This window comes from Zalophus californianus, chromosome 13 (genome assembly GCF_009762305.2).
Source record: "Zalophus californianus isolate mZalCal1 chromosome 13, mZalCal1.pri.v2, whole genome shotgun sequence".
Lineage (NCBI taxonomy): Eukaryota > Metazoa > Chordata > Mammalia > Carnivora > Otariidae > Zalophus > Zalophus californianus.
In genome coordinates this window covers 60441318-60468811 of record NC_045607.1, presented here as the reverse complement: position 1 = coordinate 60468811, position 27494 = coordinate 60441318, and the positions used below count along the sequence as shown (strand labels likewise).

At 36.6% G+C, this 27494-nt stretch overlaps 1 protein-coding gene across 39 annotated transcripts in view; it reads right to left on the bottom strand.

The window, feature by feature from the left end:
• PTPRD (protein tyrosine phosphatase receptor type D) overlaps positions 1–27494 on the bottom strand; it is a 540170-nt gene that overhangs the window by 286204 nt on the left and 226472 nt on the right. The gene's annotated exons all lie outside the window — the stretch shown is intronic.

Genomic DNA, 27494 nt, shown 5'->3' with positions numbered 1-27494 from the left:
TCCTATGAGTTTTCAGGCTTATATAACCAAGAATATGGTGGTGCCATTAACTGAGATGAAAAGTTCAGGAAATGTAAGAGAAAATGAGTTCTTTTTCTTATGTTCTAGTTCTTAACTGTTTAATTTGAGATTACTGCAATATATTTAGGGAGCAATACTCAGTGACCTATTGGAAATATTGGCCACAGCTTAGGGAAACAAGAATAAGGATCAAGATTTCAGTCCCTGAAGCCATACAGGAGTGAGTGATATCATACATGAAATAGGGAGAAAAACCATAACATGGATCTCAAGGGCTAGACCTTTTAGCACCAGTCAGAGGAGAAGGAGGCATGGCGAGATAAGCAATTTATCTAGGAGCAATGGCAACTAGTTTCAGTATTCCGACATTATTTAAAAACTAAAAGAGAACTTATATTTTGAAATCTATTATTTGAATCACAGTAGGTAACTGCTGGCCTGTCAAAAGGTGCAACTGCCCATATTCATCAACTCAAGTGCCACAAATGAACTCTTCTATCAGCCTCTTCAGCAAAAAAGCTTTTTACCAATATAATGTACTTCAACAAGGCTTAAAACAATAAGTTGGAAGAATGTGAGGTGAGCAAATTTTGAAGTTTATTAATCCTGACAATTTAGTATTTATGTAAGCTGCAAGCGCTAAGTATAATTGGACTTAACTATTGGCTTAGGTTTAATGAGTTGTGAATTTAACTTGATTATCATAGTTTTGCCTGCTCTTTGAGCACACTTGACCAAATTAAGGAACATTTTTGAGAGCTATCTTCTACCTCAGCAAACAACTATTGACATGACCTGAAACCACCGGGTTAAAAAATATGGGTTCTTTCATTTCACAAAAGGGATGAGCTTTTGTGAAAGTCACTGAAACACAGAGGTTGGAGTCAGAAAACCTGGGTTTCAATTCCAGATCTCCTAGTTATTGTGGACTTTTGGGCAAGTTACTAAACCCCCAAAAACCTGTTTTATCCCTTGAAAATAAGAATGTCAACCACTAGAGATTGTTGTATGGATGAGAGAGAATGTACCTAAAACATCTAGCAGAGTGCCTCTGTGCAAGCTATGCAATTGATGTGTGTCAGCTGCTTTTAGCCTTGGTGCCCTTTCTGCCTCAACAGACACAAACCAGTTGGAGGCCTTTCTTCTCATCACCATGAACTTCAGAAACATAAGCATATTCTATTTACTAGTTGTTGATCATTCTGTTACTTGCTACCTCTCTGATAAAATTGGTGGCACACAATTAAGAAGCATAAGGAGAGTGAGCTATAGCATGGGTGAGTCCTTCCTTGGAGAAGGAGGATGTGCAGATTGTACTATGTCATCCTCAAGAATCTAGAAGGATCCTTCTTTCCACTTCCATCATATGCCTCTACAAGTCTGAGATAAATGAAAAAAAAAAAAAATAGTGGCAGGATACCTGGCTGGCTCAGCTGGTAGAGCATGTGACTCTTGATCTTGGGGTTGTGAGTTAGAGCCCCACGTTGGGTAGAGAGATTAGTTAAAAATAAAACCTTAAAAAAATGAAGGGGTCCATACATATGGACCAAATTTCTATGAAGGAATGTCTCCAAGAATTCCTTTTGGGATGTAGTGCTGAGAAGGCTGAAGGGTATTCGTAAAGGAGGAAAAGAAAAGAGGGGGGAAGTGGCTTAGATAAGAGATTTTACATGCAACACACACACATACACATTAAAACAAAAACAAAACTCATACTAGCCAATCAGCATGAGTCTGTAATTAGAGAATGCTAAAGTCAGCGGGGATTTGAGAGAGACCAACTCAGTCTAGCCCTCTCGTTATTCATTTATTTATTTATTAGCCCTCTCCTTTTTAAAGAGGGGAACAGAGGCCAAGAGAAGGAAAACTGTTTACCTGAGGATAATATCTTACAGGGGTCTCTGAACCTAACAAGTGAAGAGATGTGAAGCATTTATAAACACATATGTTCCTTCTGTGAAGGCATGAGGAATCCAGGTTATATGATATATAAGAGAGCTGAAATGAGTTCTCAATTTATTTCTAAGGAGTAAAACTGTAATTCTAAGAGGAGGGAAACCAACCCCAGATGCCATTTAGTGTACCAAGCATGACTGTGCTATGTGGTGCTTGATAATCCTGAAATCTATCCTGCCCTTGTCCTCTTCTCTACTCCCGATCCTCTGCTCCGCAAGATCACACTAAATATTATTTTTATTTTATTTCCTTCTAGAAAGGTTATTTTTATGTCTATACAATAACTTTCTCTTTCTTATTTCTTTCATTGTAACAATTTAAGTTTCAGGAACTTTATCAAAATATTCACAAAACCCATCATTCAGACTATGATTGAATCCAGGTTAATAAAATGAGCACAATAATAAAATCTATACAATTACAAAGTAAAGTGACGATCTTACTATTTCTCTATTCACTTGGATAATATAAAGAGTTGAATTAAATTATTGAAGCTTGAAAGTGAAATTTGGAGATTTGAATTATCCATTTTACCTATCTGTTTAAGATATGGAAATGGAAAATGGCATAGTATGAAATTTTAGCAAAGTATTCTGCTTGTGGTAGGACAGAAGTAGCATAATGTATCTCCAATAAGGAATTTGGGTAAGAAGAGCTTGATATGTTTCCAAACCTTAGAATGTCACTTAGCAAAGCATCACTGCAGGGCATTTCAGGGCCACCTGGTCACCCAGGAAAGGACTCCTCCTTAAGCGTATTCTCAGAGTCATTCAGTATCACTCAGAGACCTTCAGAGTCCCTCCCACATCTTCAACTGGCTTATTCCTCCCTGCTGCATGGCATCTGGGATCTGAACTAGCTGTCCACATTTATCAAATTAGCCAAATGCAGGAAAATTTCCAGTGGGTTTAGTGAATGACCAGCAATCACCATTAGATTAGTGATGGCAAATGGATGACGTAAATAAAATTTTAAAATGTGCCTAAGGATAAAAATAAGGAAAGAAAAATACTCTCTTGATTATCTTAATTCTGGAGGCTCTAATGGGCATTTTTCTTTAGGGGGTCTTCATGACTTGGGCCATATGTTCTTTATCTCTACAACTGGGAAAGGATAAGTGACCCAAAGAGAAAAATCAGCAGGAGTCGATATGGCTGAGGCATTTTACATACTGGTGAGATTCCGACATGGCTTCTCAATGAAAGAACTAGATGAAGAACAGGCTTCTCAATGTTTTCCACATGGCACCCCTAAAGCAGAGGACCAAGGTCATCTGTGGGCAAAGCCCAAAGTAACCTTTGTCAGTTATTCCTATGTCAGTTTGTCTCATTTTATGATAATTTCATATTTAACCTCCTTAATAAATGCAATGTGATTTTAATGTTAAAATAATGCTTGTTTCCCCTGAATCTCTGAGTAAAGCCTATGTTCCAGGAAGAGGAGCTGTGTTAATTTCACAACTGCACACATGTTTAGCTGAGTCAAGGACCTGAGCACGTTAAGGTGGATGGTAAATCATTTCAGAAGGGGCAGCAGCATAGTGTGGAAAAGGATATGGACTTTGAATCCAGAGTTCATTCAAGGTCATTGTGGTTTGGGGAATTTCAGCTTACCTGAATTTCTGCATCTATAAATTGCAGAAAATATACACCATCTGGTAGGGTTATCATGGGAATAAAATGAACTAATATATGATGAGCAGGTAACATGATGCTTGAAAATAGAGTGAATGTTCAATGCATGCATGGAAGCTCTCATTACTACTTACAGGTCTCTCTCATCATCCACATATATAATCTACAGAACATGAGCAATGAGCATGAGCATCCTTCATAAAACAGGGCACTTAAAAAAGTAAAATGAAATAAAAACTAAATCAACAAAAGTCTAACTTTGACTATCATTATTTAACTCTATTTTATTTTACTAAGAAACTTTTAAGGTTCTGGGTACTACATTACCATACAGTAAATGGTTCGCCATGAATTCATAGAAATAGAAGGGACCATGAATGTCATATTTTTTCTCTTAACGACTTGACATCTTCCTTCCTTTTTAACCATACTTATTCCTTCCTTATACAAATTATGCAGATAAAAACATTTCAAGCCATCTCCTTCAAAAATTCCCACACACATGTTGAATGAGAAATGCTTAGCTTTATATTAAGCCCTGATTGTGAATTGAGCTACTAAGGTTCACCCTACTGCAGGCTCTTTAGTAGTCAACTGGGAGAAAAATTCCCTACAAACCCCTCAGGCCTTGTATGAAATTAAATGGGGTAATATGCAGAATAAAGTGGCTTGTAGGTATAAAAAGACTATGTATTTCAAGTAGAGATAAAACTTCACAGGATTGCTTTGAAAAGTAAGGAGATATTTTTCTAAAGCACTTATACAGTTCTTGGTACATAGTAAGGGCTCAATAAAATGGTGGCTATTATTATCAACTCCAGTCTTCAGAATTAAAAAAAAAAAAGACCTGAAGCATTAAAAAGTTTAAGGGTTTTGGTTAACATCATTTTGCCATTTACTGTTGATTCCAGGATGAGATCCTAGGCTTCCTGATGCCCATTCCAGTGTCCTGTCCATACCACATGGTTTCCTGTACATGTCTGAATCCAGGTTAAGACAAGAGCTGAAGGCTCTTTCCCCTCTTCACTTTTGTTTAAAAGAATGAAAATTTAGCCATTCTATATACACAGGAAAACAGCATTTTGTTATATAAGAAGTGGATATGATGAGCACCACAGAATGACATTGAAAGTATTTACTCATAAATATTCAGTTTAATAGTCCTGTGGCAAGTCACTGCTTTGGTATACCACTGTGGCTTCATTCACTATTTTAAGTCACATGGACATTATTCATTAGTCTAGTTTTACTGTATTATTCTATCTAGTTTTTAGAAGTGTTTTATTTCTTGACATTTAAAAAAAATTACATATGCCCATTTAATTAAATTATATAACAGGAAGTGATCTTGTCTAGATGAGAGGGGAAAAATAAAAACAAAGCCCAGAAAAAAATAACTCTATTAGCCAACTATTACCATACTGGAAGTAATTTTTTTTAAGATTCATTTATTTATTTGAGAGAGAGAGAGCCCAAGTGTCTGGGGGGCGGGGAGGGAGGGCAGAGGGAGAGAGAAAGAGAGAATCCTCAAGCAGACTCTCCACTGAGCACGGAGCCTGACAAAAAGCTTGATCCCAGGACGCTGAGATCATGAGCTGAGCTGAAATCAAGAGTAGGTCACCTAACCTACTGAGCCATCCAGGCACCCCTGGAAGTAAATTTTTATAAGCCTAGGTAATTACATTAAGACTTTCCACATCAACATTCATGATGGTTTTATATTGTAAGTCGAAATATGATTCTTTCAATCACAATTCACGGGTTACTTATTTTTAGATAATGAGATCTTCAAATGTCTATCAGACATCGGTTTACCCGAACAAGTAAAATAGTTGAAAGATTAAACTTCTTATAATAAGTAAAATCAATCTATTCCCTTAACTTCTTTCCAACAAAAACTCCTTTTCTTTATAACATAGCCCCTATAGAGTGAGGGGGTAAAAATCATTATCCAAAGTCAAAAAAAAAAAAGAAAAGAAAGCTAGCCTGACTCTAAGTCAGTGAAATTTTCTTTCTTTTTTTAATCACAAATATTGGCAAGACTTGCCACTATTTTTCAAAGACATCACTAGAAGGTGAATGGATATTGATGACGAGAACATGAAAGAGGGTAAAGGATGGAAAGAAAGAGAGAAAGAAAGAAAGCAGAAAGAGCATTATGCTACAATTTTCAAAAAGGCTATTTTTTAACAATGTTATCTAGTCTTTTTGTATCTAAATATCCTACAAAACATATTTCCTTTACATAATTCACCAAGAAAATACATTTATATTCCATGTTTCTCTTGTTTTCATTTTGCATGTTTGGCCACATGAAGTCAACACTAAAGAACAGGCATTTGTTTTTATTCCAAGATTGTGTATGAATTCCAGTCTAGGAGAAAAGGGTACATCTGGCGGTAGTCCGTGGGATGAGCGAGGGGCATGAGAGACTGTGGAAAGCCCATTTGAAAGCTATTGCAGTGGGAAAAAGGACAGTTTTCAATTAAGGCATCGGTAGCACAATGGAAAGACATGGAAGAAAAGAAGGATCACTGTGTAAGTTATGATGTGGTTTTGCCTAGGTCAGAAAAGGCAAGACTATGAAATAAGTCAAGAGAAATGCAGAAGCTTCCAACTTGGAGAGCAGAGTAGAAGCCCGGTGAGGCTGCGGACTGCAAAGAGGACATGGTACCTGGGAGGGGAGTTTGTTGCGATGGGGAGAAGATGAATCCTCTTCTGGGACACACTGACACTGGTGGAACCACCTAAGCACAAGAGGTACTATTCTCAACCCTTGCCTAGTAGGAAACCAGGTGCACTTTCCTTCTACTTTCCCGCATGCTGCAGAGCACAATATGGCACATAAGAAGGGAGGTGGTTCCCATGTAAACTCTCTCACCATGACAATCAAGTGCCACTCCACACCTCCAGGCCAGCAGGTCAGGAGTTTCACCTTTGAAGGGAAACAAGGTAACTTCTGTGTCCACAAGAAAATCCTCTAATCGGTTTTAGGCAGGTTACCATAGACAATGGCTAACCCAGGCGAGCTTGCCCCGGCAGGAAGCAAGAAAGTCTACAAGAATCAGTGCTACAGTCACTCCCATTTGGTAAAAACACTAAAATCAGGTCCTTAAGCTATAGTTCTTCCAAATGATACCAACCTGGAGCAATGTAGAAATTACTAAGAGGCATACAGCCAGGCTGTGCCAACTAGATGTCTGTCCCAAAGACCATGGCTGGGTCCCAAATCAATCAACAGTAAGAAATGTGTTTCTGTTAGGAAATCAAAGCCTGGTGCATTTATGCTGCATCAGTTGGTATAATTTTCTGAAAGCCTCATCTTCACTGGGCTAGTATCCAAAGTGCTACTGGATGGGACAAGTGGCCCCATTCATTCAAGTCAACTTGACAAGTAGACAATAGGCCTCAATCCCAAATCAAGTGTTACTTAGTTGTCTTTGCTTTCATGTTGTCCAAACGGAATGCCATAGCCCTGATACTATATATCTTCATGAGCACAAACCATGGAATTTAAACTCTACCAAATGATGTATTAATTTTTAAAAGATTTGCATTTGCTGTGGCACTATCATCTACTTTCTTAAGTATGTGTGTGAGTTTCTATGTCCATTACACAGCTTTTGTAGGAGTGATTGATATTAGGGAAAACAGTTCTCTACAGGTGGGCACAGGTGCTTAAAACAATAGTATTTAATAATAACTCGACAAGTTTTTTCCATCTTTAAAGTCTCTTTTGCATTAAAAGTTAGTATAGAAGTCAATTTTAGCTGCTTGTGTGTGTCTTTTCTCTCTTTCACTGGAAGTGTCTACATAATGTCTATAAAAATAACTCTTATGAAAATTATGTTTAAAAAGATACCAAACACCAAGAAAAAGTAAGTTCTGGTTAAAAGTTAGAATGGCCAACAAGTCTAAAGTAAATCTTGACTAAATGTGAAAAATTTTCATTAAAATAACTTTTCAAGAATATATAAATTTATGACTATGTAATTCATACTATGAAATAGTTGTTTTCAAAATATTATACTTCCTATTACTTTGGCAACATTGATCCTTGCATAGCAGTTTTCATTTTATAAATCATTATGTATCATCCACCTATGGCTCCATACTGTTACTAGTTCAAATGAGACTAAATCTACTTCTAAGTGATAATCCTACAGCAACCCTGTCATGTGCAGCAAAGGCATCTTTGAGGGTGTTTGTGGCATGTGCTGTAAGAGCCTGGTATGAAGAAGTCATTAACAATGGAATAAATTACAGTGGTTATACAAGAGATTGTAGTGTAGCCTCATAGAGGTGGATCTATATGTTTCGACACTGAAACAGGCGAAATAATGTTTTGTGAAAATAAAATCAAACTGCAGAACAATCTATGAAATATTGGTTAAGGCAAAACAAGATAAAAATTATAAACCCATATGTATGCCGTCTACTGAAAAAGATCTGGAAAGATGGACAGCACACTGCCACCTCTGGGGAATGAGGTGATGAAGAGCACCTTTCATTATTTCACTTCTGTATGGTTTGAAATAGGTGAAATGGTTTGAAAGAAAATGCATTTATGTATCATTCACATATGTTTTAAAATTAAAAGGGATCATATTAAAATGAAAATAAACACAAGAAATTTCACATTATCTTCTATGAAAGACTATTAACATGGCTTACCAATTATCTCAGATGTGATTACTTAAAATACAGACTGAGCATTCTAGAGGGAGGGAGGTGGGGGATGGGTTAGCCTGGTGATGGGTATTAAAGAGGGCACGTATTTCATGGAGCACTGGGTGTTATATGCAATCAAGGAATCATGGAACACTACATCAATAACTAATGATGTCATGTATGGTGATTAACATAATTAAGTTAAATTAAATTTAAAAAAATTACAATAAATGATGTTGAATGAAGACAGTTCTATTATTAGCTATGATAGCACTGATAAGATTTACTACAGAGTATTAGGTATTATTAGATATTAAGTTCACAGCAGGGTTATTAATATCACATCAAAAACTAAACTTTCATATGTTTATACTCTCTATTCTATCAGTCAATAACAGAATCCTAAGATTTATTTGATTAATAAAGGGATTATATTTTACTTATTTCCTGTGTGTATGAGGGGGTATTTTAGTTTCCTATTACATCCAACACATAATAGGTATTTAACACACACGGCTTTTGAAAAACAAATGTAAAAATTATGGACACATCAAGACAAAGTTAAGTAGCAGATGTTTTAAAGGACAAGTTGCGTTCTTTTGTCTCAATGATCTCACCCATTTTTGGAGGAAGAGAGGACCATGGGAACAGAAGGACTGGCTCTATCGCTGACACTGCGGCTGAGGATGTGGACATTTTAACAGACTGATGCCTTCATCCCAGGGGGCTGGGAGACTATTCCTCTAGCGATTCTTTTTTTTTTTCTTTCTTTCTTTAGCTAAAAATAAATCTAAGCGGGAATAAAGGCGGATTATTATATTATAGCATCACAGAATCTCTGACATCATCATGCCATGTTTTCTACCGAAAGCCTGAGTCCTCTGTCTCTCCAGCACTCCCAGAAAGTGATAACTCACCTTTACCTCCTAAAATTGCCCTGGTAATTTCAGGAAGCTGAGATCATTCCAGAGTTCTTTCTGGGACCAATCCAGAAATCTGCCACTTTCTGATCCTCATTGGGCTGTCTGAGCTAACATAAAATGAGTCTAATCCCTCTTCTACATGACAGTCAACAGGGACAACCACCAGCTTCAGAACTGGTTTAGTTATTTTTCTTAGGCCCCTGAGGACCAGAAAAATTACATTTCCACATCTCAGCCCAACTGTCTTCTCTGCAAGAACTTTCTTAAATGTATAGTCTGTCTTCTTAGAGACAGTTCTTATTCCAAAGAAGAATATAGTTATCCCCGCACTATTTTTTCTTTTTATTATTATTATTATTATTACTACATTATGTTAATCACCATACATTACATCATTAGTTTTTGATGTAGTGTTCCATGATTCATTGTTTGCATATAACACCCAGTGCTCCATTCAGTATGTGCCCTCTTTAATACCCATCACCAGGCTACCCCATCCCCCCACGTCCCTCCCCTCTAGAACCCTCAGTTTGTTTCTCAGAGTCCATCGTCTCTCATGGTTTGTTTCCCCCTCCAATTTCCCCGCACTATTTTTTTCTCTAAAACATAGTAAAATTGAAGCTCTACATAGTTTGGTAAATCTGGAAGGCAATTAACCAGAATACGAGTTTCTCTTATTTAGTTTTTGATACTGTATTATTATCTTTATTATACTGCCCTTTAAACACAAATATGACATAACAAATATTATAAGGAAACATGATTTATGTTTCTAGAAGTGGCAATGGTATTATACTGTGCTAGCCACAGAGTTTGTCCTGGACTTCTTTACAGTATCCACTATTAATCTGTGTGGTGCCTTATCAGACTGAATACAGGCAAAAATATACCTGTCATAAGACAATCACATCTCTGAACTCATTACTCTTGTATTAATTACACCAACTGCATGAACTGGTCACCTTGTTTGACCTGAGATGGGAACATTCATGGTGGGTGACACAAATTTTTTGCAGTTCTGTGAAATGACCATCAAAGTGCCATGAGTATTGATTTGAGGGTGACAAATGAATGAACAAGTAGGGGAATTCATAAAAATGGAATCCATGAATGATAAGGATCAACTCTAGTAGAGAAGATAATCACACTTTTTTTTTTCCCTTTAGGAGTGAGTCAATTCCATTTTCCTGTTTTTAAAGAATGCTACAATGGAGAATTGTACAGTAGTCACACTTATCTCTGGTTTTGCCTTCTGCAGTTTCAGTTACCCACAGTCAACTGAGGTTGAGAAACGGACAATCCTTCTGACATTTCATCACAAGGTCAGTAGTAGCCTAAAGCTACGTCACAATGCCTACGTCATTCATTTCACTTTATCTCATCATGTAGGCATTTTATCATCTTACATTATCCCAAGAAGAAGGATGAGTACAATATAATAAGTCATTTTGAGAGAGACCACACTCACATAACTTTTATTATAGTATATTGCTGCATTCTTAGTTATTATCATTAATCTCTTACTGTGCCTAATTAATAAATTAAACTTTATTGTAAGTATGTGTGTATAGGAAAAAAGAACATGGTTTATGTAGGGTTTGGGACTATCTGCGGTTTCAGGAATCTGCTGAGGGTCTTGGAACATATCCCCTGCAGATAGGCGGGGACTACTGTACAATGTTTTCATATCCTTGCAAAGACTACTGCTGAAAGGAGTTTTTGCAAGGAAAAGGAGGGCGAATAGGGAACCTGGAAACTTGGGATCATGGACATCTAGGATGGCACTACATGATCAAATCATGTACAAGGGCAGGTATTTCCTCTCTTTGTCTGTTGGCCAAAGTGCAAGACAGAGGTGCACATCATTCAGTTCTGAGTAGCCCCAAACTCCACAAAGAATCCACACAGGACAGGCAGCTCTCCCAAAAGAAAGGGCCTCTGACTTTCCCACTTTCCAATTAAACCAGCTCAAGCCACTTTAGAGGAAAGGAGTGTCCATTCTTGAGACTTCTTTGCTCCTTCTTTTGTTTGGCTTGAAAATTCTTTCTCCATTTGAGGGAGAAAAGGCTTTTTTTTTTTTCCCCCCTGCTTCTTTCACTGCCAGTCTGCTGTCTGCATTGGTAATGTTCTGAGGGCTTTACAGGGACTGACATCTTAGACATTGCAGACCATTCTAACTCAGCTTAGCCACTGAAGCTGAGCACAGCTGGGGAAAACACTCAATTAGTAACTCTAACTTCAAAGGCTTTATTATTCTTCCCTCAATACACATGTGTAACTCCCATTAGCATTAATGGGAGCCGTGGGAGCCCACCACTCAGAGAATATACCTCCAAGTCTATTTGCTTGATGAGCATGCAATTAAACCTTATGGCCCAAATTTTTCAAGGAGGGCATAGTAAGTACACCAAGTATTCACGCAAAATCGAGCGCGCTCACTTTGGTAAAGTAAGCTATCACTTCTATTTAAACATGAAAAAAGAGTGGTCCAAATTAGGCCTATTGTCATTTCATTTATCCTCTTAGATATAGACAATGGCCTTTCATGGTGCTTTCGGGAAAAAAGTCACTCCTCTATTATAAAAGGTTTAGTTATATGTTTTCATAACCATCACTTAACAGACTGGCCTCAGGGATAACAATGTTCAGTAAGAACAAGATCATTTTAAGTGAATTTCCTATACACAAAATCCAGCATGGTACCTACATACATTCAGTGCCTTTTTGTGTCTTCTACTTAATAGCTTTATTATAACTCAAAGTTAGGAAAAACCTGATTTGGCAATTAAAACAAAATCAATTAGAGAGGAAAATGCTTGCCTCAAATAATAAATGTGTTCTTATTAGGAAATAATGATTTTCATTCCTTTACCTCATTCCAAAGAGACTTGCTCAAAATTTTCAACATGGAATCAATACATATTATAACTTCAATAAAATATCAGTGTATGTTAGTTGATCTGTGCTTCATCCATAGTCTTGATCATACCTCCATGGAGAAAATACTTTTGACTAATTTAGTATCATTTAAGTCATTCATTTTCTCCTGCCCACACACTTTCTCCAAACTTTTTTTTTAAAGATTTTATTTATTTATTTGAGAGAGAGAGAGAGAGAGAGAATGAGAGAGAGAATACGAGAGGGGGAGGGTCAGAGGGAGAAGGAGACTCCCTGCTGAGCAGGGAGCCTGATGTGGGACTCAATACTGGGACTCCAGGATCATGACCTGAGCTGAAGGCAGTTGTCGCTTAACCAGCTGAGCTACCCAGGCACCCCACTTTCCCCAAACTTTAAAGAGAAGGTTATAAAAAAGAATTTTGCTATTTTATAAAGAAGAGTTAATTAAGCAACTTCAAACATATAGAAGTGAATTACTGATCTAGTATTGGCATGTATTATTATCCCCTTTAGGATGAAATATCGTATTCAGACTTCGTAATTATTTAAGAAATTAAGGTTATCTTAGGTACTGGATCATAAGTACTAATCAAACAAAGTGCAATAGGCCAATGAACTTGTCAAAAAGACAACAGAGTCCCCACCAAGTTTACCAGAGTGCTGAGATGTTAGGAAACTTTACAAATTTAACCTGGTAGAGGAGCTAGGTGAATATCCCCCCTTTTAAAATTTCATCAAATATGTGGTCTTCATAACATTTTGTTTTTAATATTTACTTAATACTTTGCCTTACAAGGATGACAGCAACCATCTTTTCATGGAATTTCGTAAGCCAATATGTTAAAGAACGGAGCATCTCGAAATTGAACACAGTGATGCCTTACTTCAGATCCTATGGAAGATTGAATAAAGAATGATAAACATAGGGTGCCAGCGTGGCTCAGTCGGTTAAGCGTCTGCCTTCAGCTCAAGTCATGATCTGGGGTCCTGGCATCGGGCTCCCTGCTGAGCAGGGAGTCTGCTTCTCTTTCTCCCTCTACCTCCTTCCCCTGCTCATGTTCTGTCCCTGTCTCTGTATCTCTCAAATAAATAAATAGAATCTTTAAAAAAAAGAATGATAAACATAGATGAGATTCTCAATCAGGGTCTATTGTTAACAGAATTATTAGTGATGACAAATGTGAAAAGAAATTTACCATTTCTCATCAAAAAAGTTGTGGATTGTTTCTATCATACCTGTAACCTGACTTAAATTGAGATATCCTATCAGTTTATCTCCTACACAGAGCCATTTTTCAAGGGAGAGAAATAACTGGTGGTTTTATTACAAAAGTCTATGCAGTTTCCTTCTTAGTTTTTTTGTTTTGTTTTGTTTTGTTTGTAGTTCCCCTCTGAATTACTCTGGTTAAACCTGCCAACAATTTAGGTGTGTTATTAATCTTCCTGGAGTGATTATGTCCTCTGTGTTACTGAAACTACCTTCACCAGCTGATCCAGAACTTATCCAGAGCTTCAGCTGGCACATACACAGCCACTTCTTATTTAGAAATAATTTAGTTGGTAATGGTTTAACTGGAAACTAATATTGTACAAGATGACATTTAGTCAAACACCCTTATAAGCACAACCACCCTCTACTTTCTGTAGCTTTTGTCCAAAATAGTCATCTTTAAAAATATTTTTTAAAACATGGTCCCTCTTTATAAAAGAACTAAATGTATTTCCATCTGAGAATTCATGAAATTTAGGTGCTTCATGAGATGTAAAGCAAATTGATGGCTACTAATTACAATTATCTAAAATATTTGTGGAAAGAAGGGAGAGAGGGAAGAAAGAAGGAAAAAAGGAAAAAGAGAAGGGAAATGTCTACTCAGTGCTGCTGATAAGGGCTGGTCTATGAAGTACCTTCTTATAACCTGAGGCAGCTGAGAGAGTCTCTCTCAGGAGAAGGAACTGCAGTATCATTTTGGAGACATATCTGATGACTGCTCACCAAGTGAATGTGCAAAACCTGTTATATGGAGGTTATTTATTTCTATTTCTAATTACTAGGCTACAGTCAACCTCAGATATGTCACTCAAGCAATTCCAACTTGTAAAGTTTACCTGACATATTATTTCAACAACTATTTGAGTGTACGCTCTGTAGCACCCATTGTATAGGTGCTGGGCATACAAGCATGGATAAGTCAAACACAACCTCTCCCTCATGAGATAAGCAACATCAATTTCATTCCTATTTAAAAGTACCCAAAACATCCAAATTGTAGTCACTGAAGAACCAAAATAATAATAAACTGAGTGAATAAATGTTCATAAAAAGAAGCATTTCTATATGTGTCTGTGTGCATGCACAAAAAGGTGAATTCAATTTCTTCTGCTCTTCATCTTCAAACTCTTTTGCAAAAGTTGCCATTAAAAGGCAAATGATGGGGCAATGTCAGCACAGAACATACTCAATAGGGAATAACTAACTAGAGAACTAAAGATGTTCCTTCTTTGAGTCTTGTTGATTTTTTTTTTTAAATACTAACTCTGAAACTGGTGGGTTGTTCCACTTAAAGACCTTGATTTTAAATTGCCATTTCTTTTTACACCCAATTAAACTGTCAGTGTAATGAAGAATTGTCCAACTGAGTAGAACTGGGAGGATCTTCTTACTGCTGCTTTCTGTAGTCTTAATTTGCAGATGCTTCTGCCTAAAATAAGAATTTAAAGTCACCTCCTCAACAATAAGACATGTAAAGTTTCCACCAACTGCTGTTCAAGACAGACAGTGAAAGAACACTTACTTCACAAAATAACCCTCTGTGGGGTATAGCAAAGAGAATATTCTCCTATAACAGTAAGATATTTGAGCTCTGAAAAAGAGATTACCATGCCCCTGACTCTCTGATAAAGACTGAATAAAGACTATTAAATACAACGGGCTTGGTATTTTCCAATTAGCTCAGAAATTCTAATAACTGATAATATTCAAGAAGAACAAACAAAACTGACTCTGGACTGTTGATTTTTCATGAAAACATATTGTTTACAAAGGCATGAATGGTGCTCAAAGATTCTCCGAACAATTTTCTTAGTGAAGGAGGAGTATTTTCTTGTTAGGTTATCAGACTAATAGTAAGGGATCTTGGTAATCTCCATCAACCAGAGATTTTAAAGGGAAAGTCAACTCGGTTCCAACAACTGACATGACCAGTGCCGATCTTCTATCTTCCCATGGTTGCCTCAGACAGACATTTAGGAAGCACTCCTGTAATCAGCCTTTTGGGGTCCTTAAATCTTCCTTAAAGTGAACACTTTTTAATGCATTATTTTTGCATCCATCCCTTATATTCCACACTACCCCACCTTTTCATGTTCTCACAGCTCTCTTTCTACCCTTGTTAAGAAGAAACTCAAGGATAATGAGAAATGGCCCTAAACAACCAACCCAGTGGCCCTTCTCATGACCATTAAAATATTTGTCCCATGTTCTCATTCCTGTACTAGGAATCCAAAAAAATCAATCCCTCTTACTCATCCATATAACTTTATATTCAACTGTACTCTTTGCAATACAGCACCAGAGGGCAACATGAAGCAGTGAACAGAAAAAAGGATTTGGAGTCAGAAAACCTGGTAAGAGCTACATTTAATATCTATGAGATGTTGGTCAAGCAAATTTTGAACTTTGGTCCCTGTGAATTGGGACCATCCCTTGGTAGTCCATCATGTACTTAGTAGTCTTCTCTTTCAGGGTTAAAGATCTTTCTGGATCTAATAGAGGGAATGTCTACATACTAAAATTCAGACATCCCCAAACTGACTTGCATGCTTGGTGATTATTAATTCTGTAGGAATATTCTTTTTCTTTTTTCTCTTTATTTTTCTCTCTTTTCTCTCTATCCTTCCTCCTGCCCTCCCTCCCTCCTTTCTTTCCTTCCTTCCTTCCTTCTTTCCTTCTTTCCTTCCTTCCTTCCTTCCTTCCTTCCTTCCTTCCTTCCTTCCTTCCTTCCTTCCTTCCTTCCTTCCTTCCTCCCTTCCACTCTTTCTTTCTCTCTTTCTCTCTTTCTTTCTCCATCCAATATTGAGAAAGGGAATCTGAAGATCTTTTAAATATTCATTTTAGAGACGAACCCTTGAAGGAAGCAACCCCCACCACACTGCTGCACTTCTCTGAATTTTAGTAAGTAATGACACCAAACGTTAGAACTAGATTATATTAAAATAAGGAATACATAGTGTCTTGCAGAAAAGATTATTTTTACCTCAGTGATGGTGGCAGTGGTGATATTCATATGGAAGAAGCAATGGAAGACCGGCCTTTTAGGATGGAGGAATAAGAGTGACCAGATTAAGTCTGGTTAGTATATGGAAACCCTGTGTAAATTGCACAGCCAGCAGTCTGTACTCATCGCATGAGGACAACTGTATGTTCAACAGAAGAGGAAGAAAATAAAGCTAAGATAGTCTTCATAAATTTAGGAACTCAGGATTATAAACACTGGCCAAATCCTTTTAATTCCATGCTAATCAATGGAGAGTGAGTCAGGAAAGACATTAGCTCTTCCATGTTAGACTTAACATCCATGCATTCATATGGACAACTATCTTTTTTTTTAAACATTTATATGTAAAACAGATGCAGATCTTCTTTCCCTTGGTTTCATCTCTGGCAGAGCCAGATTTTATAATGTCTGAAGAAAATTTTAGAGACCTACTATATGAAAATGAAAGCAAAAATATTACTTTCACAAATTTTAGAAAAAAATAACATAACATATAGTCAACTGCACATACTCCTGAGCCCTCCCAGGGCTTTGATAGGCACTATGCAAGCAATGGCCTTGACACTGAGGCTTCCTTAGCTACAGGGATAAATCTGTCTCTACCTCAACTCCACACCAGATTACTTCCCCTCTACCATTCCCAATAGATTTTCTGGCACCAGAAAACAGTGATGGTTTGGTGAGGGTCTTTGACCAAGGATTTATCACTGAAGGATACAAGAAGAATGGTCCCTGAGCCTGATCAATGCCGTTTGCATGTAGATAGTCAGGCTTGCTTGAAACATACTATGTCAACATTGTTTGTTTCTTTTTAAATTATCAGAGCCATATTTTAAACATGTTGATAGGGCACTAGGACAAGACTAGCCCAAACTCCAGTCTTTCTGGGCAAAACCCGAGTCCTTCAGGCTAGCATTAAACATCTTCCTTGGTTCTTTGTCGTGGGTTTATTGTAAAGTATTGTGAAAAATAATTTAAGTCAGAGTGGACTCTTTCTCCTAGGTGATGATTTATCTGTTTGTAAGCTGAGATGAGGGAATTCCATTAGCTGTTGAGCCAGTGAGTGCTAACTTTATTAATGCATCTTTGCCACAAAGATTAATGGGACCCCTCAGTAAGTCAACTGTAGCACTTGATGTCAGTTTACAATAGGCTTGGCAATACCTGTAAATTCAGATCTGTCATCATAAGATATAATGACATACATAAAATCAGAGTGTAAACAGAAGATACTGTAGGGTACAGGGCTCCAACCCAAGTTGTTAGCCCTTACAAAGCAACATATCGAAGAATGTTCCTATTTTGGAGTATATGCTAATGACTTTTCCTCAGAGGTAAAAACACCTAACCTCTCATTTTTTTAATAAATAAATATTTTATTATGAAAATAAATTTTGTTTAATGAAGTCTTCTGAAGGGAAAAATGTTTTAAGATATTTTATTAAAATCATTTCATATTTAGGTATGCTTTGTCATCTCCACCTAGAGCAAAAAGGAGTCATAAAAAATGGTAAGTGCAGCCACAGTAAAAAATCCCTTTTACTATTAGTTGGGAGAGAAACAAATGAGAATATTACTTTGAAGGTAATGACTTAAGTTTTTTTTATTTCATCATATTTTCTCAAAACCTAAGCAAAGTATACCCCAAATCACGCTACAAATAAAATATAATTTTCCCTCAGAACATTTTTACTCATCAGAAAAAAAGGTGAGTTTAATTTTTCTGTCAGTTGAGGGTTCATATGTCAAACACATCTTACATTTCAACAAACCTTACTGTCATATTGATGGAATACTCAAAGAGACATTAGTTTTTACACAGGTACTAGCTTAGAAAAGTGTAAGCTGAATTCCTGTGAACACACTTCTAAAAACAGACTTCATTATTCCCAACCACAATATTACGTTTATAACTGCTTTGTCATTTTAGCCAAAATTATGGTTTCTAGTCAAGATACTGTAGCTTCCTTGAAGGCAGGTGGTAGTAAAGTCTTTTCCATCTTTTTATTCCCAGCCCTTAACACAATCCCTGGGATAAGGGAGAACCATATCATCAAATGAATAAATTCATGAATGATACAAATTGCTTCTCATGCACTCTGTGCCTTTTCTAAATGCAATTTTTCTTATTCTCTCCACTTGACAAATAAAGAAGCTAAAGCTCAGAGAGGTTGAGAAAAGAGTATAGCAACAGAGCAAATAGTGGAGTCAGGATATGAACTCAGATCTGTCTGCTGGCAGAACCTGAACTCATACCCAAACCTTCTATCACCTGCTACACCAAAGATGGTAGCATAGATAATTGAAAAGACAAAAACAAAAGCCAAGCAAACAAAAATCTTTTCTATTACAATTTTAAATATTGATATGATATGAGATTTTCTTTTTTTAGATATTATTTTTTTTTTAATATTTTATTTATTTATTTGACAGAGAGAGAGAAAGCACAAGCAGGGGGAGCTGCAGGCTGAGGGAGAAGTAGGCTCCCTGCTGAGCAGAGAGCCTGATGCGGGGCTCAATCTCAGGACCCCGGGATCATGACCTGAGCCGAAGGCAGACGCTTAACCGACTGAGCCACCCAGGCATCCCTTTATTTTTTATTTTATTTGACTGAGAGAAAAGAGAGCAAGCAGGGAGAGGGGCAGCGGGAGGGGGGGATAATCTCAAGCAGTCTCTGCACTGAGCACAGAGCCCAATGTGAGGCTTAATCTCACATCTCTGAGCTGAAACCAAGAGTTGGATGCTTAACCAACTGTGCCACCCAGGCACTGTGATGTATGAATTTTCTTACTTCTTCTAAAATATATAACTAATGATGTTGCATTTTCATGGACATTAAAAACAATTATAGGTTTTTATCTATTCTGTGACCTAGGACAGCCCAGTGTAATAGAACTGAGGTCATATTTTAAGTATGACCCTAGTCTAACAGAGGCAGTCCAAGCAGTTGTATACTAGGTACCAATGTGCGATCATTCTGAAGACTATGGAAATATGTGTTAATACAACATTAAGCACAAATGTAAGAGGGAAAAAATGAAGGTAAAATTCTTGGTATTGCATATTAGAGATCATTGCACTAATACTTGATCTTCAGTGATTCCAAATAACTTGGTGACACATGCATGGTTTCAGACTCTCACATCACCTTATTTCCACGTGCAAAGCCAATTTTCAGTGATTTATGCTAAGCAGTGTTTTATAAGCCACAGCAAACTTCTTTTCCAGGATAGCTGATCTTCCCTTTCCATAATCACAGCCATGCATTCACTTCATGAATATTTATTGAATTACTATGTGCCAGGCACTGTCCTAGATGCTGGAGATTCAAAAGCGTGCAAGAGGGCTAAACCAAACAGCTCGGCTTCAAATGAACAATGAAGGGAGAAGGAAGGAAATTACGATTTTTCAGCAACTTTTGTATTTGAATCACTGTGCCACATGCTTTACACATATATGTCATTAATTTCTAAAAACAACTCTAAAACACAGCTAGAATTATCCTCCACTCTAAAGCTGAGGAGCTTCAAGTTTAGACTCATGTAATGTGTCTAACCCCATAGAGTCAGAAACAGTAGATTCTTGATATGAACCCTTGTCTATCTCGCTACAAAGAATATTCCCTTTTTCCATGGTTGTTCCCTCTGTTTCAACTATCCCTCTTTGTAGTTCCCATTCCATCCTACAATGGCCATTGGAATAATGATCAATTTCTTCCTCTGTAAGTAAAATGAAATTACTTACAATGGTCTTTTACTACATCATATGCCCAAATGGTCTTTTACTACATCATATGTGTTTACACAACCATATCTATATAACCCTTCTTTATATGTATACACTCATTCCACAAATATTTGTTGGGTGCCCAGTAAATCCTAGGAATATTTCTAGGTCAGAGAAAAATGCAATGGAACTTATACACAAAGGGGGGAGCGCATAAAATAAAAATTTCAAGAAATGGAGTATAATTTGACATTGTGGAAAGTGCTATGAAGCAAATTAAACAGGGTATACATACACTATATGTAAACAATGCATGTACAAAACACACATGCACATATTTATGTACACAAATATACCTCCCCAACAGAACTTTTGGTTTAACTATACAATGTATAAGTACTGATAATTAATAATTAACTTTATTAAGGGCCCTAAAATTGTATATTATGTAGTAGTTTTCTACCACAGTTGATTTTCTAGTTATCTGATAAATGATAGATCTGTGGATATCCAAGGATTTAAACACACACACACACACACACACACACACACACACACACACAAAGGTGCGCATGTCCATTGAAAACTGTTAATACTGATTTGCCAGTCTCATTCATGATACACAGCTTCATTCTTTAAACAGCCCTTTCAGTGTTATACTTTAAAAAATGCAGGATCTCTTCTGGGAAACCCCAAACTGGTATCAAATTTATCATCCGAACATACATATCATAAAGCCTGAGAAAAAATTTAACAGGGCTATACTTGTGGTCTACAGCTATTAGTTAGGAAAAAACCCACTGTGCGAAAATATGTATTTAATGCAAGGGTGAAGTTTAAAAAATACAAACAAAAAAAAAGGAAAGTTTTGGACATGTAAATTAAAACACAGTTTCATTTGGAAAGACCATAGATAAGATAGTTTTTAAATCTTCCTGTTATTTAATAAAATATATTAAGGAAATTAGGATGCATGTCATCACACTTGCGTTTAATGTGGCATTAATTCACAAGTCATTGTTTGTTTGGTTTTAATAAGATAAAATAAGTTACATGCTCTTTTAAGGCGATATGTAATTAGGATTTTGATAATTAAACCCTAGATGGGGCATTTGGTATATGTATGCCCTAAATCCCAATAAAGTATGCATGCACAACTTTTAAAACTACATCTTAATTAGTAGCTTAAAATAAAACTAATTTTGAAAGCCAGGAAATTTATTTTTTTTAATTGTTCAAATTTTATCAATGAAAGTCAACCAAATATTCAGTGTTCAATTACAAACATCAGTTATGCACAAAGGACTGTGAATTGCATGCTAAATTACTTTAAGTATTTTAGCAAACCCCTTTGTGAATTTCAACTCATATAGAGACAGTTTATGTTAACTTAGTCACATGATTTCTTGCTTGTGTAGTTTGCTCTCTTTAGCCAATGACATATGTCCCAACCTCATTTTCTTCTATTACTCCTTTTTACTTCTACTCTATTCTGAGGTACTATTGTCTATACCCACCTGTGATGGTTAATTTCATGTGTCAACTTGAATGGGCCATAAGATGGTCAGATAGTTGGCCAAAGCTTATTCTGAGTGTTACTGTAAGGGGTTCGGATGAGGTTAACATTTAAATCAATAAAGCCAGTAAAGCAGATTGCCTCTCCTAATGTGAGTGGATCTCATGCAATCAGTTGAAGGTCTGAAAAGAATAAAAAGGATGACTCTCCTCCCAGTAAGAGAATTCCTCCTGCTTAATTGCTTTTGAAATGGGACATTAGCTTATTCCTGTCTTCAGACTCATCCTGAAACCTTGGCTCTTCCTGAGTCTCAAGCCTGCTAACCTTCACACAATATCATCAGCTGTCCTGGGTCTCCAGCTTACCAACTCACCCTGTAGATCTTGGGAGTGGTAACCCTTCTTAATAGCATGAGCTATCTCCTTATAATAAATCATATTTATATTTTATAATAAATCATATATATATATATATATATCCATTTCTGTGGAGAACCCACTTGTATCTACCACCAAATATTTAGCAATTTCTTACCTACGCAACTATGTTCATGAAGCTTTTCTCTATCCCTAACACTTTCTCACACTCGTTCTGCCTGATAAAATCCTACATTCTTGAAGCCTCAATTCAGAGGTCTCTTCCCTTCCATTATGTATCATCAAGGTAGGACTTTTCCACACTTTGCACACCCATGGCACATTAGCACTGTTGTATTTCATGTCATACTTGTCTGTGGCTGATCAGCTGAAAGAACATTGTTCTTCCAGGAAAATATCTTTTATAAGTACATCAAAAGTAAATAACCTAAGAGCTAGAATACATTGTCACAGTGTAATACAGCAGTGATTATTTCTGACTGGGTGAAACCCAAAGAAAATCTTAGTAGTATGACCAAGAAAAAAAATCATTTCAAACTCTCTAGACCTTGGTTTCTTACATCAAAAATAAGAGATTTGACTTGGCAAATACCAAATTCCCTCCCAGATCAACATTTCCACAGTGCCATTAATAACCAATCGATAGTAAATACTCACAGGACTTAATATTCATTTTAAAATTGTTAAAAATAATAGGAAACCAAAAGAAAAAAATTGTTCTTACTTAAATGCAATGATTTACAAGTGCACTCATTCTCTCTGAACCCTTTAAGACATAATCCCAGTGTGGAAAAACTAGTGATAAGGATTCAAAGAAAGCAGCATGCATCACCAACAGAAGGGTCCTTAAATGTCTGATCACAAGGAAACATGAAAAAGCCTCAGCTCACAAGTGCATGCTTTCCCAAATGTTATCAGTTTTCATGTCTCTCCTTACAGTGGTCTCCCATGGACCTGTGCACATGGGCTCCTGCCTCGATGAACACTAACACGTAAAGAATAGTTATTTTTAAGTACTCAAGATCACACTACTGGAAGTCCAAAGGTTCTGTGTACTTACATGGCTCTGTCCACCACCACTTTTCAGCAAGGAAGTGGAGTAAACAGGAAGTCTTTATCGTGTTGTTATCAATTTATTCCAACTACTCAACTATTTTATAAGCCACTCAGTACCATAATTGTCAGCAAGTTTGTTCTGTGTTGGCCACCCTTCCTTTTGTTTCAGTCTTTCATAAAAATCCTTTTGTGTGACAGTCAAGCAGCTGTGCTTTGTTCTTTAATGTTCCTAGCCTGGATCCCCAGCCGCGACCACTTTATAACATAAACAGCAAAGTACCATTTTCACAGCGGGGACAACTGTGTTCATCTTCAAAAAGAGGCATTAATAAAATGAGACTGTAATGAACATGCTAATTCTGATCACAGGGTACTGCACAATGGTGGAGAGCATTGACTGCCTTCTCCCTGAAAGATTGTAAAAGTTGTTTTTTTTTTAACAACTGCTATAATGGCTTACATTTTTTGAAACCGACATATTATGCAAACATTTCTCTCCATTTCCCAACGAAATGCCTTCTCTGTCTCATCCAACTGCTCACTGTGTGTTTTACTATCTCAGTTACAGTCACCTTCAGGGAGCATATTTTTTCCATCTTGCAAAAACTGGCTTCTGAAATAGGCATGTCACTGAATCATAGGAAGCTAGAGAGAAATCTCAGTGATCCCAGTCCAGTGTCTTTGCTTTCTCTGTGCATGTGAAAATAAAAATAAATAAATAAATAAATAAATAATGAAGAAGAAGAACAGGGAAGAAGGGAAGTTAACACATTTGCTCAAGATGCCACAGCTATTTTGGGGCAGAGCCAGAGTTAGAACTCAAATTACCTGACCGAGACTTGGGAACTTTGTATATTGTCTTATGTCTTGATGGTGACCATTCATAAATTAGGATGCATTTGTGTGGAGTAAACATAAATATCATTTCATAAAATACATCTGCAAAACTAGGTAATTAAATTGTCTCATATTTGCTTATCTTTTTAGGCAATAATTTTACTTTATACGTTCTATGAAAAAGTTAGTTTCCTGTAAGTAGGTAAGAGCAACAGTGTTTTTATACATCATACCCTGTTTTGTTGTGGTAGTGCTGGTGGTGTTTTGGGGGCAATGCTATTCGGGAATGGGCAAATCTCCAAAAATAATCCGCTAAGCTTAAAAAAATCATATATTACATGCTGTTTGGGATGACATGACAATAATACGTGTATTTTCTGAATACTGTTTGAAAAATATCTAAATTCAAGAAACATGACATATAGTCAGACAAGTAGATGCAAAATTAAGTAATATCTCACTTTCCCTTCCCAGTGACTGGTAGCATGTAACTGAGAGAACATTTTCATCCCCAGTTATCATTATATAAATTTATACTACAAGACTTCCCCCTGACAAACTTTGGTCAGTAAGAAATTATGATCAGTGGGGTGCCTGGGTGGCTCAGTCATTAAGTGTCTGCCTTTGACTCAGGTCATGATCCCAGGAATCTGAGATCAAGCCCCTCACTGGGCTCCCTGCCCCTCAGGGAGTCTGCTTCTCCCTCTCCCACTCCCCCTGCTTGTATTCCCTCTCTCACTGTCTCTCTCTCTGTCAAATAAATAAATAAAATCTTAAAAAAAAAAAAAAAGAAATGATGACCAGTGAACCAAAGATTCGGAAAGCACTAAATCCATCTGGATAATGATTCTCTTCTTAGAGCACCCTCTCCGGTCGTACTTGTGCCCTTGAAAGCCTCATTTGTAATCTAAAAACCTCCCAATTCTACAATTAGGCAAAGCTCATGTCGTATCTTGAAAGCTCATTGTAATCTAAAAACCTCCCAATTCTACAATTAGGCAAGTCTCAACCCTTAATAACCTCTCAGTGACATCTGAAGCCTTGACTTAAAGTTCTGCTCAAGAGCGAAAACATGTGTATGACCGATACACACATCAGCATCCTCAAGTACTACAGAACAAGGGAGCCGGTTTTTATTTGTGTTTCCACAGGCAGGGCAGCCAAAAAAATTAAAATATGACCTAGGGGCCATACTGCATTCAACTCCCCATTCTCTTACTACTTCTTCTATGAACTATGGTGCACAGTGTATAAGTGGTAATTGCCTAAATATCTCATTCCAGGGCATGTTCAGCCTGGGCTTGTAGTTATCCTTCCTTATGAAAACAGTTTTTCAGAGCGAGGGTAATTTGAAGCTAGCTACGGAGGGAAGGTTTCCCTGAAATACTCCTTTTAATGCACATGGGTGGTCAGAGTATTATTTCACTGTCTTCTGCATTAGCCACACAGTTCAGATGTTTAAATCTCCAATTTTTAGGTTCTCTAGTAGCCTGTATGAAATAAATTAGTGATCTCCATCCAGTCCACTTAGACAAAACCCATCATGACGGTTGGCACATTTTTGGCATTGTCAGCAAAGTAGGGAAAAAGTAAATGAGCCATGTGGACGAAATGGGCATCTGATGAGGGCTACTGACTGAAAGTGTACAGCAGCTTCAGCCAATGGCAGAACACAGAGCTTGAGTATCTGCCAAGGTGATCTGCAAGAGCAAGTGAACTTAAATGGGCACATAGCTCATCAAGTGTAGTATGAAACTCTTCACATTCATTTTAATTAACTGTGCACCATGTTCGTATTTTATGAATGTGATTCTACTATTGGAATATGTTGTTAAGACTATTATTAATAGAATTATAAATAGTTATTTAGAAATTTTAAACCAGGAGGTAACCCTAGGGAACAAAGATAATTCCCAACCCGTTTATTTCATCCCACAGGGATATATGAAAACCTTCTAAGTTATGTTTAGACTACTTTTCCATTATCCAAAATACCTTTGAGTTTTTCTCATGAAACATTTCCAAAATTGCTAAACATAGTCTTTAAAAAAGGTTTAACTATCTTTACTAGAATCATAAATTTTCATACAAATGTACTTACATATGACAGCTATTCACACAGAAAGCCAAGATATTAAAATTCTCACATGTATTTGTTTTATAGAGGAGCTTGTTGAATAAAAGTAGATAAAATGGGGGGCCCTAATCAACTGGGAGGCAGGAAAACATAAATCCATGTGAAAGTCTAAGTAAAATGATATTTTCCTCCCAAGTTTTTGCTAATCTCTTCATCAATGCATAAAGATTAAATCAAGCCAAACGACTTGTCACTGTTTCCTTTTAAGGGGTGAATTCAAGGAAGTCAGAAGGTAAAGAAAAAAAAAACAAAAGTTTTTGGTAAATTTTACTTTATTGCACCTTTGTATTATACTTTCTACATAATAGCATTAGTTCTAAACTAGAAGAAGAAATAAAGATTAAAATTTTAAAAGATCAACAAATGAGTCTGAGTTTGTTTCAGATGTGAACACCTGAAGAAATTATTCTACAATTTCAGATCTACTAAGTTTATGTGAACACATATATGTATGTATATATATGTACATATATTTTGAAGTACATGTTAGAGTCTTTATAAACATAGTTACTAAGACTCCTTCCAGTTCTAAAATCTGACTTCTAACGCCCATTTGCTCTTTTTTGCCCTATCTTATTCTTGCCTGAGAGATTTTAGTCTTTCCGTTACCTTTATAAATCTTCATTTTTTAAAGATTTTATTCATTTATTTGACAGAGAGAGAGTGAAAGAACACAAGCAGGGGGAGCAGCAGAGGGAGAGGGAGAAGCAGGCCCCCTGCTGAGCATGGCTGCCTCTTCCACATTCTGTGAGGGTCATTGTATCTGACCAGTTTTTATGTTTGCTTCTAGGTCCTGAGTATTGCACTATAGTAGTGCTAGAATTCTCACCTTTATGCAGAAAGCTTATCTAGCTCTTCTTACTTTCATTTTGTTTTATATAGGCCTATGTGCTGCTGTAGAGCTAAAACTCCAGCCCTAAAGCATATAGCCCTTTTGGTTATTATCTTGGGTTATGAGATTTTAAATTGTCCTTTCTCTGGAGAGTCTCTCTTTGTTTTTCACACCTGGAAACTTCTTTCTTGTTTGCAAGCCTAATCATGCATTCAGTTTTATTTTCAGATACTTTATCAACATCTCAATGTGTTTATAGGAGGATGAGAACTTTGTGTATAAACGTAACTTCTCATAATGGACAGAAATGTAGTTCAAATCTGACTTACTTGTTTTTAAGCATCATTCTGTTTCATGCATTTAAAAGATCTATAACCAGTTGGTCAGTATTTCTCCTGAGACTTAGTAAGATATTTACAATATTTGAAACACATTTTAAGATGTGTAAGTAAATAATCTCATTTTCTAGGCTTCTTGGATTAACTAATTGATTTTGGTAATCAAAGATTACCAAAGATCTAGAAGGAAATATTTTTGATTTTATAAAACATACAAAGTAAATACATGCCACAATGGGAAAAAATGGAGTGGAGAACAAATGTTCTTAATCCATGTTATATTCCTCTGTGGTAATGC